Consider the following 18,921-nt stretch of genomic DNA (forward strand, 5'->3'; position numbering starts at 1 on the left):
TAGAGGAAGGTATCATAATTGAGCCAAACGCACCATGAGTCACAACTCAATCTATACCCGTGAATTTATTGGACGACTTATGAGTCATAACTCATTCAACAGCCACAAATCTGTCACATGAAGTTCTCATTTCCCACGGATAATGCCTGGTTGATTTTCTGTCCACACACACTTAAAAACACTTATAAAAATCACTTTTTCAAATATCAGGGGACCATCGGATCGGCCTGGAAATAGACGACCAAATTAAGTGAAGCCCTCCTGTCGTTTTACATCAAAGCTGCTGAGTAAGACTACACACAGCTTATTCTGCACTTGATGTGTTGCCACAAGGTTACATGTCGCGGTTTTATCAGACCTGAAAGGCCCTTGTCCTGTCACTTCGGGCGATGTAGATGGCTTGTGACGCACGGGATGAGTTTGTGCATGTGTCTGTATTTGTGGTCAGGCTTGTTACTGCTCAGCTTAATACAATATTTAATGCTACTCTGATCTGTTCTGTAAGATCGCCCTGCTTTGGTAGATTTAAGTGTATTACAGCCCTTTTCCATCTGTTCCTCAGAGAAGTTAAGACAGATTAGTTGTTTTTCTAATAATCCCCATTGCTTTAAACTGTACTTGGTACCTGAAGTCCAGACGTAATCATTGAGATTTTTTCAAGCTGAACCAATTTCATGTATTTTATAAAGCACTCAAATCATTTTCTCCCAGTCTGACTGCAAAGCACAGTCCAACTCAGTAATAGCATGTTCTGAAGGATGACTCTCGTCTTATACAAGTCACATATAGCAATGGGAATGCAGACAGCCAGGGATCAAACATCATGGGAATGGATGACGCCCACACCTATCTTAAGGCTACATCCTGCAGACTGTGATGTAGTTTGCAGAGAGAGCCTTATCTCAGCCCTCAGACCCAACACTGGTTTATTTAACTTTTGCGCACAAGAAATAACATATGGGATTCCTACAAATTCCTCTCAGAGAGTACATTTACTCAAATACTGAGCTTACAACTTAGAGTATTTCTATTTTCTGCTACTTTACACTTCTACTTCACCTTAAAAAAATGCAGATTTCCATCCACTGCTGTTAATATCAGGTGTTTTGCGCATTAAGATACGCAGTTACCTGTCTTTAAACAGTTGCAGAAGAAGAGGGTGGCAAGTTTTTGTCTCTTCTGTGGAGCTTGGAGATACAGTGCGGACTTTTTTGAATTTCAAAGTCTCCACTCCAACAGACAGACATGTATTTTGAGAGGTGTTGGCAGCAGGGATGCAAAGATTTATTGGCCAAACACTGGTATCAGCCAATATTTGTCTTGTTGACTGTTACTGGCTTTTTCGGCAAATAAAATTACATTCACCGATGCCAGTGGCCAATGTTTTTCTGTTGTGTCACATCAATTTTGCCCAGGCTAAAAAGCAGGACAACAGAAAACATGTGTGGGACAAATAGAAATGTTCCCCGGGACGCTGTTGGGATGAAAGGATTGACGTATCAGGGGACACACCCTTTTTTCCTCTGATAATGCGATGTTGTAAACAATAAATCCGTGTTAAAATCAGCTGGAGAGTTAGTTAACATTAGGTAACAGTTGACGGAGTTTGCATTGAGTTACATGATGATGCATTCAAGCCCTATTCAGTAAAAACGAATATTGTGCAAAGGTAAATTAAAATGTACTTATGATGTGTTCAAATGTAATCTTGTAAAATTTAGTTTTTGGGGAGAAATTTTGATGAATACAGTTGTTTGAAGGAGAAACTTTACAATGTTTTCACAGCAATTTAAAACAAAGAGGGAATTATGACATATTTTTCTATCTTAAAAAGGCTTTTGAGCCCTTTTTATCAACTCAGGACCTGCCAGAATTACTTGGTTGGGAATCACTGGACTGAACTACCTCACTGTATGTAGAATAGATACACCTCCACCAGCTACAACAATAAACACACTGATGCCTCAGTATTAACAATCTAATCATGTAAAATGCAATAATATGTAAGTCACATTGGACATTTTCCTGCAGGGCCAGTTCTTCACTAAGTTAGAATGCCTTTATCTCCAGTGTCTCTGCTCTCCACTTTCTGTCCCCTGATGAAATATGTTTGGGTCTCAGGAGGGTTGTGAAATGAGGCGAAGAGTGACTAAAAATTCTTCAGCGCACACTGAATGTACAGACTGCTTTTCACAATCCCCTCAGTTGTGTCAAAACATCAGTATCAGATAATGACTTTTTGACCTTTTTACTGTACTTTATGATTAATGTATTGCACATTTGGTGTACATTGTCCTTCTGGTCCGTTCTGAATACAGAAGCATCTGTCTGCTTCTGAGCACTTCATAGTCACCTTGAAATCACCTCTCTCCTACACACCACACTGGTGTAAAAACACCAGTAAATACATAAACTAGAGATTGATATTAAAACACTTGGCCATACCTGTAATGTATTGGGTGCAAATGTGTCATATTCTTAATGATATTTTTAGTGTACATACCTTTCATTATGGTGATATGAGATGAGAGGTGGGGATCACCAGAGGTCACAAATTAATGCCACCCTCCTGCAGCACTAAAGATATTTCAGCTTTATGCTTCACTTCTCTGTAGAGCTTGGGTACGGCTGTGTCTGTGAAAAAACGTCAGGACAGAGTCACATATGTGTTTTTAGCATGCAACAAAAGCCTTAAGTTTTAACAATGCTCTATGGCCACAGGTCTTTGCACATGAAGTAGGTGATGGACTGTTATTTCCTTCACTCTCTCAGAGTCGGATGGTAGTTTTGTGTTTCCAGTGTTGGTTGATTTTTCGGCGGAGTAGGTTTAGCGTTGGCTTGGCTGTCAGCGGCTACCGCTACCTCAGGATGGTGGAGTGTGAGGTGAGTTCTCGGGTTCGTAGTATTACCAGCGTATTTTATTCTCATATATATATATGACACTGCTTGCAAATCGCATGAGTCACATTCAAGTACTTCTTTCCTTCCATGATTTAAATGCTCACAGCGCATTTCTGATTTCTTTCTCACCAGGAAAAAACATCAGCACCATCTAGTGGACCAAAAAAGCAACTGTTTTTATTATTCTAGTACCACAAGTTGTAGTAAAATGTGTACTTGCAAAAAAGAATAATGTATATAATAAAAGATCGATACTTGGCGTCCGTGTATCAATACAATATCGCCACACAAAATATTGCCATACTATGCTTTATCAATTTTTCCTACCCCTATATGAGACAAGATATTGTCTTAGATTTTGGATACTGTTATATCGCAAGTGTTGTCTTTTCCTGGTTTTACCTCTTCTATTCTCTTAGAATTGTCTTTGGGGCACAGCAAAACATATCACTTAAAAATATAACATATCACTTAAAAATATAAATATCAGTTTAAATGTATGCTGTATTTGGAATATTTTCACCACTTTACTTCACACACGAACCAAGCTGTAGACAAGCAACTCCCGTGTTCTGCAAAATAAAATTATGCTTGGTGGCTAGCAATGGCTTAAAAAAAAAAAAAAACAGCGGTAAAGCGGTGAAAGTATTCTTAATAGAGTGTGTACTAATAGAGTATTGATTTTTTTTTTACGCAGGCCTTTATGTAGGTGGATAAAAACGAACCAATTAAGGCAGCATTTGCTCAGTGACGTTTCATTTAATGTACGTGATGCAGGGTTTTTCTACCTTAAGTTACCGTAAACAAACGCTGTGACTTGGTCTATTATACCAAGACAATGCGAGAATGATCACTAATTAGCTCCTTGGTTAGCAGGCGAGTTGGCATAACAACCAGTTCCAGGTAGGGCTGTACCCAAATATTCGGATAGTCGAATATTCGTCTCTATGGGTAGGTATTCGTTATGAAAATTTGGTATTCGATATTCGTTTTTTTATTTACTTTTTTTTTAAAATTTATTTATTTTTTAATTTTTTTACATTTTTTTTGGTCTTTTTGTTGTTGGTAAATGTAGGTTATCAATAAAAATCAAAACTTTTAAATTGCATTGTTAAAAATGTGAAAATATAGTATAGCCTACCAACTGAGCTTGTGTGCACGGCATGCTTGAGCGCATCCATCTGAGGCTGTGGATCAATGCCAAGTTTTACCACTTTATCACTATTCCCTCTAACTTGTAGCTGTTTTTTCGTTATCTTTTGAATTTAATATGAATTATGGAACCGTTTTTGTCAACGTTTGTTTCCCCCGTTTTGTACAATAAATTATTGTTTAAAGTTTCAACAAGTTTCTTTTGGAGTGCGTGACACAAGTGTGTTTTGAAAACGACCGCGGACTGTCACCTGCTCAATGCATCAGTACCTTCAGATGCCATGACAGTAATAGCCAATAATGTCAAAATATCATTTACAGACCGATTTAACAGACGATCACTGCTGCCCGATCCGCAGGTCCATTTGCGGGTCCCGCGGGTTATGGGTCGACCCGCGTATCACTACTCAGCTCAGTCTATAAAAAGGCTGTACACAACAGTAGGCTATAGACATTATATTCTATTCAGGCCGGCAGAACCAGCAGCGCATCGGCTCTACAGTGCACGGCACTGCTGATTAACCATTTTATTGCAGCACAGAGTGTCTGCCAGCAACCAATTACTTGCAGAGGCTTCCTACAACTTGTTTCAACGGTTCTTATTTAATCAGAAGACAAATTAAACAGGATGACTAGCCAATGTGAAAATCAAAAGAAAGCATAGAATAATGTACTGAAGGAGACTGTTGTGCCATCACATTTTTTTTTGTGGTTTGAGAGCAAAGATCCGGTCGCCGCTGTGCAAAACTCCGCAATACAACTAGGTCCGAAAAACCCCCGGAGGTGGTAAAATGGTAAAAGTTAATAACTAATTGATAAAATAAATGTATTTTAAAATGTGCTCTTCTGCTCTGACGCAGCGGCCTCTCTGCCTGAAGTCACAGGCACACGTAACAATGTCCTGCCCACAGCCCCCATTGATATTATTTTGCGCGACGGACGCTTCATATAATAACATAACAATATACTATTTATGGTGTTATGTCATCGTGTCATTTCTGTCTCTACATGGTCACGCATTAACAATTCTGCTCTGCTCTCTGTATCACGCACGGCGGAGTTCCGCCACACACACAGGTTAGCACGCTAGAGCGGCTCGGCCGCATTTTCCTGACCAAACCTGACCCCAAGCCCGGTGCAGTTTGTCAGCTGACAAAGTTATTGTTATGGACACTGTGTAAATAACCATCAACAGACTGCTGTTACGCACTGACAAACAGCTGCTCGCACAGCAGCGCAGCACGGCACTCATGCTGAGCTTGTGTTGCGTTCAGGCGTTGTCACGTAAAAAACAACTTCCAACACTTAAATAGGTCATAGCACAAAACAGCAGCATGTCAAGTGACTTTTTACTTTTATTATATTCAATACAATTGTATGTTCCTAAATCTTGAGACACCTCATATGTAAGCTAGACAGACATTTCACCTGCTCATTACTGTGCACACATGTACTGTATGTACTTAGTCCTAAAGAGCCCTTCTGGTGCCAGTAGATACATAGAAACATCCCAGCAGGCTGTGCTTTGCAAGCATACAAAAAAGTTTCACGCATGTGAAAATTATTTTTCATGCGTGTGCTTCACCTCCGCTGCTACAACTCCATCCTAGGGGAAACACTGCTGTGTGCGTTTTGTGCAACAGGTGGATGTGGTAGTCTACTGGTAGAGTAGAGAGAGAGAGCTAAATAGTGTTGAAGTAGAGTAGAGCAGGGCAGAGAGATGGAAGCAAAATATATTAAACCCGGTGTTAATACAGCAGAACTGGAGAGAGGGGTGAAAAATAAATAGAGGTGGGCATGGCTCAAGTAGGGCGCAAAATTATAGATGGAGAACGATTGACAAATTTTTCACTTTAAGCCCTGACACTCGTCGTTTTTGTGTAGGAATTAAGCTACAATACATGACATATGTTGTTTTAATTAATAAATACAGTGTGAATAAAGATTACATAACATAAAAATAACTGCAGTGTTTGTTATTTGATAGCCGCTTAAATTAAACTATTTTTATAGGGCAAGTAAAAACTGAAGTTGGTCAGAGATCTACTTGCCCGACCGGGCAAGTGAAAAAAAAAAACCTTAGCATTGAACCCTGACCATATTAAGATTTGGAGTTCACCTCCTGTGGGTTTTTTCCTTTGCTCCTTTCTTTCTTCCTTCCATTTACTCCTGACTTAACAGAAGCAGCATATTGTATTATCCTGCATCTATCCATCCGCCCTCCTTATGTCTGGCAATTTCCCTCCTACTATGTAGACTTCAGTAAGTATCTTGTGGCCAGTTCAAGTAGTTTTTGATAGGCCCACTGCTGGTCAGATGCTCCTTCGGGGCTTTGCTCGCAGCACGCCGCCACAGCATTTACATCGCAGCTGGCTACAAAACTGTTGTACAGACCAGACGTCAAGCCTGCTTCAATTGCCGGGCTGCCCTGTTCGTCCTCGGCAGCCGGCCTCACACTGAGCAGTCAGAGAGTGTAACCTTATTACTGACCTCATTATTTCAGATTAGAGCAAAGAATGCAGGCTGGCCGACACACAGATCAGCCTGAGTCTAATTAGCCCAGTTCATTCTAGACACAGTTAAGGTAGTTTAGCTATTCATTTGGCAGTGGCACCCCATCACCGGTGGCAGTAATGACACTAAAGGCATTAAAATATGCAAAAATATGCAGGAAGTTGACAAGGTTTAGTAGTCACACAGGGATGGTGAAAAAGATGATTTTATCAAAATGCAGTTTTCAAGATATGTGAGTTTCCTCTTACTTAACTGTGTCTCACTAAAATACTTTGCAGACTATACAGGGAAAAACATCTGGTTGCAAGTTTTTGACATTAATCTCCCCTTGCAGTCACAGTGAGTCAGTTTAAATCCTCAACCAAAGAGAGCCATATGCAGAGATTTCAGAGAAGGATGTATATTATTCAGAAAATTTGTTCAGTTTGAAGCAGAGAATATTTCTTGCCCTTTTTACTGTCAACACTGCTTTTGACCGTAACGTCAGTCTCTAAGCTTACACATCAAGTAAATTCAAGTTGCTGACAGCCACACATTGTTGTGAAAACTCGGTGTGACAAGAATGCCGATTGACAAAAAAAATGTGACCTTCAGGCACCAGAAGTCATACAAACTGTCCCCAGTCAATCTGACTACTTAAATAGAGACTAAGGAACTCTTTTAGGGAAGAATTAACACATTATTCCTATTACTTGTGAAAAGGTGAAATAATATGCAGTAAAACTCACTTTTTCCAAATTCAAAACACTGAGGGGTTTTGCTGCTATAGCTTTACATGATATGGTATGACTGGTGTGGTGGCTAAATGTTAGCTCATGTTAGCAAGCAGGGAATTCTCAATTCAAGCTTGCTGGGAATGAACATTAATTTATTCAGGAAATTAATTGATTCCTGGCACTTTTTTTTAATAATAAACTATTTCATCTTTAGGCTTTGGTGGAAGGTATCAATTATTCTTAAATCAAAAGACTTAAGTCCACATGAAGTCACAAATTATTGGTGTTAAAGGCCAAGTTGAGCCAAGAGTCATCAAAGTAACGTGACTCGAGTCCACACCTCTGCACTACAGCTCACTAAATTTATAGCCCCTTTTACACTGTACACAGTAGCATTTGCTAAATGTCACTGGTAGCCAAAAAGTTACTGAGTCTCACTTGAACTGAAAGAGGCAGAAGTTCTAAGTTGTATTCTGTACATTTTAGGAGACTTGATAGATTGCATTGCACTGAAGTTCTGATTCGTCACTTCTTGTGGGTGGAAAAGTATATGTACAGTACCTGACACCAGAGTGTGTATTTTTGGCAAAGGGTGAATATGTGGGTCTTTTGGGAGATCCTATGCTGCAGCCTGATGTGGTGATGTAGGCTGATGATGCATTAAAGTCTCTTCAGGTAGCATTTAGTCGTAGTTTTTGTCGATACTTCTACACGACTCTGGCTTACATCTGTGAAGGAGGCCAAGACACTGATATCACATGTCTACAGACGTTACATGTGCTCATTCCTGTGTGTTACAGTGTGTCTCTTCACACTCATGACGCAACACACCCTCACCAGTTTGTCGATGACGTCTGGCTTAATTAAGAATATCACCTTTTACATGACTTGGCATATTCTGATTGATGTCACCGCCTGCTGTGCAGATATCATGGGAAATGTGCTCACATGCTGTACTGAAGAACGATGATCATATTAGCAAATGGCTCTGACCTGTGGGACCCTTTAAAATTTGATCTATCTTTAGATTTGTTAACTTTATCTTTAGATGTACAACATTAATCCATTAGAATCTAAAGATAAAGCTAACTGTACCCATCAATTAATAGCTTGACATTTTGGAAGCTTGTTTTCTTGCCATGAGTTAGATGACAAGATTGATGCTACTCACAGACACAAGAGTGATATCGTTCTTCTCATCTAACTCTCAGCAAGAAGTAGATTTCCATGTTTTTTCATTTGGTGCCTCACTATCATAGATTTTACTAGGCTTGGGTGGTATTATGGTATATCAGGGTATTAGAAATCCCTGAAGTATGATTTTCAATAACATCAAAAATACAGACGTTCATCATTCTATTAAACTCACAGCATGCGCCACTAGAGGTTACTCTCTACTGGTGGGAAGGGCAGCTGAGCTGACAAACATGGCGATAGCGAGTGGTGAGGATAACAACACAGGACTAGCAAAAAGCCGGCCAGCAATATCAGAAAAAGACAGCAGGAAAAACAGCATGTTTTCACATCCAACTGTGAAATAAGGATTTATTAATCAAACAAGATTTGGTGATTGTTGGAACAGTGGAAACAATAACCAAGAGGGTTTTGGTGGGTTTTATTTAGTTTCTGTCACGTTTAAATAAAGTGTGTTTTACGATGAGTTCCATCTCCTAGCTGAAACTACAAGGGTGTGGGGTGACGCTGCTGCTGGTTCCAACTGATCAGCAGGAAAATGTTAATGTATAGCCCAGCCCTAGACAATGTCATACATGCTACAATGACTAATATCACCAGCAGCTCAGCTTTTATGGTTTTTCCTTTCTTTTTCTTTTCTTTTTTTTTTTTACATATTTTTTTTTCATATAGCATATACCCTGGTGAAATGTCAGGAAGCTATGAAGGTATGGAAAAAAAGATACTGCCTTTCTACATTAATGAAATGCTTTCTACCTCCAGAAAGCAATTAAACACATCCTGTCTCAGTAATTCACACACCTCCCTGCACATACAGTCTCGCCCTCTATTTTGTAGAGGCAATTATCATAATTTTTTTAATTTCTAAATTTAGCACTGGACACTTTTGCTGTATTTCCACTTGTTTTGCTCGCCTTAACTCACTTTTGGTACCAGGTGCTTTACTATTTCCACTGCAGATAGTACCTTCTCAGTGTAGGTGGGATTCTCAGCTAATGGCCCGAGGGACGGCACGTGAAACTGCTGTGACATCATCTTCAAGTCAACACTCGCTGAATCCTTTTATCGGCAACTAAACAGAGGAACATCTGCACTTTGTCAATTGTATGGCGTAGTGTATGGCATAGTTTTGTGGGCATCCATATTTTAAAATCAGCATCAAGTGAATAAAACAACGGTGGTCACTACTGATGGCAGCTTAGCCAAGAGCTGGTGTGTGCAGGCTGTGCCATGTTGCACAAGTGATGATTCTCTCTGAACAGTCAGTGGTCTGCAGTGTCCTCCTAGTATCAGCTTTGCTCACTTGGCATCTCTTTCAAGGTGGTATCAAAAAAGTACCAGTTACAATCCACATCTTTTGCTAATGGAAAACCAAAAAAGAGCCAGCTCAGTTGAGCAGAGCCGTGCTGTTTCATGCAGTATAAATGCAGCATTTGTTGTCTTCATCTTAGTGCCGTCCTGCTGTGTTCATATCATATTGAAACACCCACATTTGAAAATTTGCATTTAAGCTCAAACCACAAACAAAGTACAGCAGACACACGGCTGTGCAGTCTACTGCATGAGTGTAAATACGATAATGAACTCATAATGATTTCTAAAACCAGCACTGGTGGATTCTGATGTTCTGTTTACTGCCTGTGTTGATGACACACTTATACAGTCGGGGAGGTCTTGTGGGAAAATTCCCAAATATCCCGCCAGCAATTACAGAGGGTTCCAATGTGAAAACATTTTGTAGTTGGCAGTATAAAACCAACACTTTGTATCAAAAATATATGTCTGCAGACATTTTGTTATAACATCACTTGCTAAATGCCCTACTTGCCAATTATTTCACTTTAAAATACCCAGTAACACTATGGTAATTATTAGCCAGCAGCTAATTGGACATTGGGTAAAGGCATATGAAAGACCACCTGTCACTTTTTAAAAAAAATTTTTTCCCCTCATAAGTATGATTTAGTAAACTTTAATTAATTTATTTGCCTTGATCCTACATACCACCCCAAAATCTAATCATATTTATCAGATTCTGGGATTTTTTTCCACACATATTTTAGGGAACTGAAATGTATTTTGTGAAGCACTTTGCAACTCTGGTTTAGAAAAGTGCTACAGAAATAAAGATTATTATTATTTATTATATTTCAAACTCCATTGCTTTCAATATATTCTCAATCACCATTAATAATAATGCTGAGTAAAGACGTAGCATCTTATACATATGAGAAAACTTCTTGTATTTTTGAATTAGTATCTAACGATTCTAAGATACTATCTCCTAAACTGTCAATTGTTTAGAAAGATAAGATAGTAGTTAAGAGAAAATATCTGATAATTATGAGGAAAAATGCCCCTCATGCAAAAAGACTTGAGTGGTAGATTATTTTTTCCAAGTGGTTGATATGGACTTCCGTTGGACAGGTTTCACGTGAAGCTGCATAAAGCTCAATATTTTGAAAGCCAGCAATGGTCATAATGACCAGAGCTCGGACAAAAATATTTGAGGTATAGTAGTTTGAATCTGAATCAGAATTAGAGCTTGACTTTTTTTTACTACTTATTTTTTTAATAAGAAGGGATTGTCATGGAATATAGGATAGCACTGTCACAAAAATGGAATTTCTAACTTTGATACAATACCTTGAAAAATATCGGCAAGTTGATACCATTTTTCGATACCCAAGAGAAAAACTGACATCAAGGGCATTAAATTTAAACATTTTGTAAAAAGATAAATTACACAGCTGTACCGTAATGACGCTGACTGTAGGGGACATTAACAATAAGAAGGAGCAAGGAACTGGTACCAGTGTATCTATACTGCCCGAAGTGAGTATTGAAACTGTTTCAAACCCTCCAGTGCCCTCCCTTCATGACAGTGAGCAGCATCTTGTATTCTTGTGAGAAATGTGAGATATTCAGAGGATCTTGGTAATCTCCACACTCCTTAGGGGGATTAGGGACAGTCGAAGACAGGTTTTATTATACTAGGGAGGAGGAAGGAGGGGGGGATTAATCCAGAAGTCCAGATTTATACAGAAACCTGTCGACTGGATTGAAGATTTCTTTCTACAAAAAAGTGTGTTTGTTAAAAGAAAAAAACATCACAGGGAGAAAGTCTGCTAGACAGATCATTATGTGCTATCCATCAAACTGCCTCATGGTTTCGGTTCTGTGCTGCCTTGTTGGATGGATGGCAGATAAGTCATCATGGAATGAAACTTCAATTGCATGGGAGATGCGTCAGATTCAATAAGGACCTATTTCTCTTTTATTTTCCAAGTGAGCCTTATATAAGTGTGGGCTCTGGCATACTGTACCTTAAATTTAATTTACAGTGTAATAATAGCAGAAGGGATACACGCTGCAAAACGCTCTTTCAAAGACCCTATGTCGAAATGCTGCAGGAAAACATACAGCACAGCATTGGAAGCAGCCCTCACATATTGCTTAAAAGTGAATTGCTTTTCAGAAATTCCTCAGTAGTTTGTGTGGGTAGATGTGACCTTTGCAGAGTACAGTCTCCCATTTATCCTTTCCATATCTACATGGACCTAGAGGACTGGCTGACACCTCACAAAGCTGCAAAGATTAAGATGTCAAGGAAAGGTTAAGGCTAAGACGCTAAAGCTACTAAAGCTGCACACGCCAGGTTGTTGTGTGCGCGGATGTCCTCGACACTATGCTTCTTGTGGGTGTGTTTAAAACACCAAATGAACTCTGGGAAAATGTGGCAACCTGAAACACAGCCAAATTTTAATACAGATGGAGGATTGTGTCCCCAGGAGAAGAGTTTCTATGCAAAGATGATCTACATACTTAAATTTGTTTAAGTGTGTGTTGGCTGCCGCTCCTCCCATGAGCTCCCCTCACCTAGTTTTCAGCAAAACCACATCTTCACACCCTCGCTTGCCCGGACACCTCATCTTTCCGGGAGCATTCTCGGTTCCCTTGTCTCCACACCAGCATCCCTGGGGCTTTTCCTTTATCGCCCAAAATAGCATCTCATATCTGCGACCAATGAAGATCACAGTGCAGCACCAGTCTCCTCACTCAACATTTCTCTCCTCACACTCCGTGCTTCTGGAAGATTTATCAAGTGATGCTACCTGCCGATATTCCCTATAACTGGGTTATGTTGTGGTGTGCTACTGACGGATCATTTAGGACTGAAGGAGAGTGTTGTGTTGTATTTTTTGTGTGTGTATGTGCTTGTTGGATAGTGATCCCGCTGTGCACAGATGGGGACAGGGATCATTTTGCCTGTAATTGGCACGCAAAGATTAAATTAGTACAAGAGAGAGAATCAGATGAGTGAAAATGGATCCCGCTCGACCTCTTGTTCTGGAGACTGATGTGATGAGACTCCCCAGGTCTCTGTGCAGTTGAGCAGCTTCGCTTAGTCATCTTGATAACATCCCCTTTAACATGCCGACCTGCTGTTGCTGAATTTGTACCCTCTGACATTCCTCTTTCATTCATCTAATTGCCAGCCTCATTTACTTTTTGGGGAATCTGAGCCTGTCTGCTGTGTTTTATAGCTCTTCCCATTTGTTCCTCCTGCTCCTCAGTAGTTACCCATTCACCCACTGTCAAGTTGGCTAAGCTGAAAATCGAACCAGGCTAATATTTTATCTGCTTTGCCAAATGCAGTGTGATCCACAAAATCCTTTCTGGTCAAAGGGTTGAATGTTCTCCCTGTTCGGAGTCTCATTGAACACTTTGCTGCAAACATGATCATTTTAAGAATAGATCTGGTTTTGTTTACTTTGGTGTAAAATTGTGGTGATTTGTGTGTTAATTAAAGCCCATAAAAAGCATATTTTATTTCATAAATATCTATTATTAGTCCATACCCATTGAGTGCACAGTTGCCCACGTACAGTTTCACATGGTGTGTGTTTGGGATACAGGTCATAGGAAATCGCAGATTTAATAGTCAGCTGAACCCATTAGGAAGAGCAATGTATTCAGACAGTGTTTTTGTGAATTTGATAGTACGATAGTACGATGTCCCATGTACAATTTCCTGAACCTGCTGTCCTACAATTTGGCCACAGGGGGAGCCACAGCGATCGGTCGCATTTTAGCCATTTTTAAGCATTTTTCTGTTGTTAGAGCACCACCCAGTTGCCAATTAGAGTTAAATTTCTCCAGTCACCTTGAGGCGTCCTGTTCTACATATCTACCAAATTTAGTAAAAATTGATATGGCGGTTCAGCCTAGATCAGAAAATAGCTCTCTAGCACCCCCATTTTTTTTGATCGGGTCCATAATGGAGGGGTCCCCTCAGATTATGTGTGGTCATATGCCTACAAAGTTGCGTGGTCATCGGTGAAACCCTTGAGATGTTATACACCTTTATGTGATGAGCCACGCCCTCCGCAATATTCATTGCCTTATAGAAGCTCAGCTTTAGTAAGTTTTCCAACTTTTGCCAAGAGGGAACTTTAGATATTGGTCCCTAGATTATGCTGACCGAGTTTCATGCAGATCGGTCAAACTTCCTAGGAAGAGGTCGATTTTAAGTGTTTTTAAAAAAATTCAAAATGGCGGAAAATCTATATAACAGGAAGCTATGGTCCCTTGAGGCAAATTTGTTCCTCATGAGGAGAGGCATCTCTGTGCAAAGTTTCATGTCTCTACGACATACGGAGCATGAGATATGCCCATTCAAAGTTTGCAATTTCAATCAGTTGCTATAGCGCCCCCCTTTGGCCAACTGATGTAATATTGCTTCATTCGCATCCTCCCATGACCCTCTACCACTGTGCCAAATTTCACATGGATTGACCAAGTCAGTGAGGAGAAAAACGTGGAACAGATACACAGACAGACACAACCACACACTCACAGACAGAGTTTTCGTCATTATATACCAAGACTAAAGGACCAGAAATCCGAATTAAAGTTTGAGGAGAAAAAGATTTAACTGACAGTGGCCTGGCAATAAAAGCAAACAACTCAGCAACTTTTGTCAGATTTTTCTTGAAAAATGTTGCTAAATCACCATTAATGATCAGAATATGTCATGGCTATCGCCTTTTTCAAATTGAAATCCTTGAATTTACATAACTTTAACTTCTTTTTCAAAGTCTAAAAACCTACCTTAACTGATTTTTCGGCCAAGCTGTAAATACATCATTATCTCTGCCTGGACGTAGCCTAGAGTGGATCATGCATTCGGTCGTGTGTGTGCGTGTGTGAATTTGCCTGTCTGCAGCTAATCTCGCAAACTACTGGATCAATCAGCCTAATATTTTGTGAGCCTATGAATGACTGTGCTCTTATGGTTGCAGTGATTCACAATTCACACAAAATTTATTTATTAACTGTTTTGTATGTCATTAGCCCTTTTTAGGTAGGAATTGTGCAAATTTGCAGGAAAGCCCAATCAGTCTTTTTTCAGCATTGGCAGTATGAAAACAAAATCGGGGAGTGCGGCAAAATGCCGCCTACCTACTTTTGTTTATACAGATTGCGCCTTTTTCGGAGCAATGGGGGGCGTAAGCAAGTAACAAAACATGTAGCTCAGCATGTGACGTAAACAGTGATGTGGGAGGGAAGCCGCGGCTGGTCAGTCCTTCGGCGATTCTTTACCGTGTCTGTCAGGTTTGTGTTTCCCTCTTGCTACTAGCTGCTCGCTAATTCTTGCTATCAGCTGTTTCCTGTTCGCACGTGCGCCATCATCAACAGCTCCTCCCAAAAGTCATCAACAGCCGCCAATATGTCTACCCTACGAGGCAGAAAATTGGGCACCTCGGATCAACTCGCCAATCCGGCTCAGTGTGTCTAAACGCTTGCAGCTTGTTGGCAAAATGGCCCAACATTCGTGGAAAATCTGGCAGTGTAAAAGGGGCTAGTGACAGCTGACTCCTCACTTGTCTCAAAAAGCTGTTAGGGGCAAGAAAGTCACATAGCAAAAAGGGCTGAAAAACAACAAGCCTTATCTTATCTTTTACAGGCAGTGTAGGAGGTTTAAAAAATATTTGGGTGGTAATTTTGCCCCCACTGTTTAAAAAAATTGGGGCATTTACAACATTTTGGGGCCACTTTTTTTTTTTTTTTTTAGAAAATTAGTAACTAGTGCATAAAGTTGCTGTCTCTGGGGTGAAATGAGCCCAGATTAAAATGCCTGAGTAAATAACACACACTATTGCTGTTCCAAAGAGAAGTGTGCAATTAGCTGTAATTGTTCACACATACCCATCTGTATGTGTGAGAGAAAGCAGGAGACAGGTTTAACTATTTAGGCTTGTTTTTTTTAGCTCTAAATACCCTTCATTGTGTATAATGCATTAGTTTATAGATATATTTAAAACTTAATCACAGTCTTCCAAGTGAACTTTTTTTTACATCCTCTTCAGAAACTATAGAGGGTCTATTGGAAATATTTTGGGAGAAAAAGGCAGCGTTTCAGTGCTGACGTTTTGAGAATTGATTGAATAAAATAATAAACTTGACTATCCAACACTGCATCATTAGTTAGTAGACTGAAAAAATATGTTGTAGATTTGGTACAAGCTCACTTCACTTGGTGCACTGAGCTAAGGAACGTCAGCACTGAGCAGCCCACTGATGATTTCATCCAGCCACCAGTTGAGAGGCAATCCTGCATCTACAATCAAGTCGGCTGTGAACAACCCCTTTCACATTTTAGTATTCATTTGATCCATTGTTAATATATGAATATTGTACGGGTGCAGCTTTAAACACATTCATTTTCATATCTCTCACATTTAAGAGTTTTTACAGTGTTTTCTAGGCTGCTGCTGACAAGGTTCATTATTTTATGTGTGATGTGAGAAACGTGTGTGAAGCTGTCATTATCACAAGCAAAGAGGCATTGAAAAGTGATTTTGGAGAGATGAAACTGAACTGTTAAAAACAGCATGTGACTTGAGGAGGAGATGACTGAAGGTTATTTTATTTTTACTGTAATTTCCACTTACAGGCAATGGTTAAGGAATCCCTTGAGGGTACAGAAACACCTTTAAAATGGATCTGTGCCAACTGTGCGAGTTATCAACACCCTAACTTCAGTGTGAAATCGATGTGCAGTCCTGTGCTTGTTTTCAAACTGGCTCCGTCTCCAAACTTGGCTGATAGAAATGGCTTCCAAAGTGATACTTCATTGACAGCACTTGTTGGAACAGTGTGAGGTGGAGCTGGAGCAGTAATCATTCTTCAGAAATGCCTCAACTAAAAGCAGCATGATGTATTTTCAATTTTAAAAAGATGAAATAAATGAGATTATTGTCGATCCAGATAGGTTTTGTATGGGCTGCTTCTTCAGCAGCATAAATAGTTTCCATCAAGGCTTTTATCATGAGACTGACTGTGTCCTTGATGGTAGTGAGTGAATTAACAAGGCAGATATCGATCTTTTGCTGCGAGTTTCCTCTGTAGCTTTTTGATGGTGATTTAGAGAGTGAGAGAGACAATTGGGGAGAGAGACGGAGAGAGGGCGATCAATAGTGTTTGCAGGTTTGCTGTATGGAGAAAGGTGACAGGCAGCGAGAAGGGCATGAACGAGGCGTCGGATTGATCGGCAGCAAAATGCGACAAGCTGATTTAAGTTTACCTTGACGTGCATGATTACAGACGCAAGGTTGTCAGTGATTTTGCTATTATGTGACAGAATCAGCATCTTGTACATTCACTTAAATATCTCTGAGAATATTTGATTTTGGCTGGATCAATCAGATATCCAAGAACATCAAAAATGTTCCCACTTTGTCCTGTTCAGGCCTGAAAGACTTGAAAGCCATTTAGCACATTAGCAAAGAGGTTAGGCACTGGCTTGGAATAAACCAGAGCGAATGACATATGATGTTTGAGAGAGATGGATGGTGAAGAAAGGTTATTTTAGTTCACGACAGCCTCATCAACCAACACACAGTTATAGGCACTGTTTCTTCTTTGGGATTTCTCAAGAACAATGGAGATTTTAGATACACCAGAACTATTAAAGCTGCTATAATAAATAATTTTATATCAATAATAGATCAAATTACTTCATGTAATATGAGGGGGGTCACTTTTAACTACGAACGCAAGAAGAATTACCATCTGGCACTGCAGTTAGCCTCAGCCACAGGGAACTATAGTATGTTTTAGCATCTTTAAGCTGATGGTTTGGGGTCATTCTCACCATTTTGGTGGCATCTCAGCATACTAAACTACCAACTGTCTAATACACTCGGATTACCACACCACAGGCTGTATGGATTGTAGCTGCTGCTACCGCGGAAATGTAAGCACTGCACCAGGGACTGTTGTGAGAGTCCACCAGCCCACACACAATGACAGGGCTACCTTTTAGCATAATGCAGCTAACGTTACCTAGCGAATATTAACAGGTTTAATGATAGAGTCCACCTGTCCGGGATCAGACCCGCGGCGCAAAAAAGATTGAATGTGGGTATCGTATAAGTGGAGAAGTTTCAATACTACTTGGAACTGGATTATAGCAGTCAACACCTGAAAGGTATTGGGTCCTGATACCTAAACCTATTCTTGCCTCTCTCATTAGCGTTGTTCAAGCCACAGCAGGAGGCTCTAAAAACAGACTATACACTACTTTCCAAACATCAAACAGCAGACAGACAATGTTAGAAACTAGCGACTGAATATAGTGGAGCATTTACCAGCTAAAGAGCCTGAGTTGGTCGCGACCAAAGCAGTGCTAAAAGACAACTGATATTGCTGCTACAAAATAGCGACAAAATAAATATTTTTTACTGAAAGCACTAATAGAAATGCCTGGATAAGAATGCAGAGCACCTCCTACTGGTGATGTCATGATTGTTTTCTTCTTTAATAAATGCTAAAAAAAAATGCTCAATCAAAGTGACACTATCTGTTTCCTGCATGAGAAACCCTCAGCCATTCATCCAACCAGTAATTATTCTTGACCTTCATAATCTGACCCTGCCTCTGTCCCTGACACAAGTAAGAAGAGAGCTTTGACATTTGCTGGTCTTTGTCAATAGGTCATGATGAAAGCACAGACGCAGAAAGGCGGGGTTGCATGGACATTTATTGATCTGGCTGTCTCGCGGTTAGCTGTACAGATAGATGATAGGCACAGGAGGAGGAAAAGACTGAGCTGTTTTCCAGGAAGTACAACAAAGGAACGCTTTGTGAGGCGCTCGTGTGTGTCCATCCATCTAGTGCTGTCCATTCAACCCGGTGAAGATGGCAGGGTAATTCACTTAGCTTCCACTGTGGATGGCCATTATCTCTGGGTGGTGTGCCTGTCTGCGTATGTGTTCTGCCATGATATCATCATGGCACTCACTTAAGTATATATCACAGCTGATTGATATCTGCCGTCTGGCAATAATTGCTAAATTGTGGACCTTTTAAGGCTGTTTGGCTGTGCACTCTTTGCTCAGCAACACAACTTCTCTCACAATTAATCTAATTTCTCACT

The 18,921-nt window shown here is 40.1% G+C and overlaps 1 protein-coding gene across 1 annotated transcript in view; it reads left to right on the forward strand.

Moving 5' to 3' along the window:
• Nucleotides 1-18,921, forward strand: part of LOC117250042 (heparan-sulfate 6-O-sulfotransferase 3-B-like) — a 32,233-nt gene that overhangs the window by 4,345 nt on the left and 8,967 nt on the right. The window lies entirely within an intron of this gene.

This window comes from Epinephelus lanceolatus, chromosome 24 (assembly GCF_041903045.1).
Source record: "Epinephelus lanceolatus isolate andai-2023 chromosome 24, ASM4190304v1, whole genome shotgun sequence".
Taxonomy (NCBI): domain Eukaryota; kingdom Metazoa; phylum Chordata; class Actinopteri; order Perciformes; family Serranidae; genus Epinephelus; species Epinephelus lanceolatus.